Genomic DNA, 2,363 nt, shown 5'->3' on the forward strand with positions numbered 1-2,363 from the left:
TTATAAATAACAGCGGGTTGGAAACTTAATTAAGAAAACATTTTTAGGCTTGACATGGATCCTATAACACACCTCTGGAAATTAACTTATACATAAGGTTTTTTTTTTTTTTTTTTTTTTTTTTTTTGGGTCAAACGATAGATTTTGTTAGATTAAATGTTAGGTTAGCCACCGACGGAGTTCGAACTCACACCGTCATGCAAGAGCTCAACACCTTTGTTCAGGCTGGATTTTAGATCTAGTCCCTCGCATAGCTCCCTGGGGTTTTCGCTCTGTCTTGCCTGTCGGGCAAGATCTTGCTGCTTGGTATGCTGCAATACGAGTTTATTGTTAGTTTGAAAGGTGCCTTTGTGGGGCATGAAGTTTAGGCCTTAAGGCTCACTATCAAAACTAACAAGGATCTGAGTGTGCCATTGTTATCTTTGTATAATAGATTGTTGAATAGGTGTGAATTAAGTTGATTACTTGCACCACAAGTTATTTAGACATTCATCAAAGGATTGTCACAGATGAGTTAAGTCTGTATAAGGTTCTTTTCTTGCCTTGTAAACAAGGACTTTTAATTCATAGTATTGTATGTCCAAAATGAAGGGGTTCATGGCCCTTCCAACCATTTCCTTGATCAAAGTTTGTTTTAACAAAAATAAATTCCTTAACTTAACCAGATTTGATTGCAAATGAAACTCTTAAATAGAAAATAGTTTGGAAATGATTTACAAACATGAAGGAAAGTGCACTAAATAATAGATCTATTATATAAGTACAAACAAAAGAGACTCGGGCAAGATTTAACCTTGTCGTAAGGTTCAACTTCTTGCAACCTCTTATCTTTGTGTTTACAAGGGTTTGTATGCTCTGAGGAATGAAAAGTAAAAGGGTTTTACTAGAGGGAATCGATACTGCAACACTAGGAGGAAGGTAGCAGAGCTTCTTAATCTCAATAAAAGATGGCTTTCTATAAGGGAACTATAGCTAAAAAGGACAGGATCTAGACAAAGTTCATCTTTCTGATTTCTTGCTTGTTTGAGAGCAAAATGGGATGTCTTTTGATTGATTGGTTGAGGATCCTTGTCTCTAGTGTCCCTCTCAGCTTTTATAGACAATTTGGCCCGACTATCCAAGCCTTGCCTTTAGCTGATAGCTTTCGGAGGGTAATGAGTCATTACTTATTTACTCATTCATGGCCTTGAAAAGTGTTTTTTGGCTGGTGGTGAGGTGCCCTATATCGCCCATCACATCAACACATAGACATGTGGCCTATGCCTGTACTTAAATAGCTACTAATTCTTCTCGGGCCTATCGACTTGCCCGAGACCAGCCTTCTATTTGCTTTTGCATCTTTGGGCATCCATTGTTACAAAAGCCGAATGTCAAAATGTAAACTCAAACAACCTTTCCACCAATGTGATGAATGGTCACTTGCTATTAATGGTGTTATTGGTGTTTAGTCTTCACTATAATATATATATATTAATGTCTTCATCTTTATCTTTACATCGATCTTTCGACTAGAGATGCTCGCATTGATTTGTTTGAATCCGTTTCAAACTATTTTGTGCCAGCTGTACTCCTATTAAAAGGAGTAATTTTATATTTCAAACTTGTAAAAAGTTCGTCCAAGTTTATAATTGGATGAACAGACTAACAGTTTGGGTGTGCCTTTCCCTTCAAATTCTAGTTCATTAAAGTAATTGGTCTCTACAAGAACTAGATTTAGAGAACGAAAGTGGAATTAAATGAGAAATATATTGTAGTCTTTAACAAAGCACATGGCTACACATGTGGAGTCTTTGATTTAAAATATTTTTAACATGAGAGCATATGGCTATAGGCGTGTAGACTTTTGTTGGCAATTAATAGTTTTGTAACATGTAATATATTTTGGTTTCATAAGCTACATCTAGAGGATGGGGGTATAATTAAATGGGCACGTGTAATATATATGTTAACCTACATCAATTTCTTAATTTTTAGGCGATAGAATTTAGGTGGTTTCATGAAACAAAATGGACTTTTATATAATAGACAATGCCAACTTGTCGAACTCAGAGCGCCTATATTGGTGGGCATGACATGTCTGAAAACATTAAAAAATGCATCCAAGTTTTGAAATTATTAGTTACTAAATTCATAAGACTGAACTGACACTTCAAAGCAAAACTCTATTCTTGATAACTAAAAATGCAAATTCTATTTCTCTTGCCATTATATTATCATGATTCAAAAAAATCAACACATTGACAAAATCAAATATCATATAAACTAAAATTATAATTAACAAAAATTCTTGACAGTTGCATTTATAAAAACTAGATTATGGCACCAAATTATGATCCTTTATAAATTCATACAAAAATCATCAT

This window comes from Pyrus communis, chromosome 12 (assembly GCF_963583255.1).
Source record: "Pyrus communis chromosome 12, drPyrComm1.1, whole genome shotgun sequence".
Taxonomy (NCBI): domain Eukaryota; kingdom Viridiplantae; phylum Streptophyta; class Magnoliopsida; order Rosales; family Rosaceae; genus Pyrus; species Pyrus communis.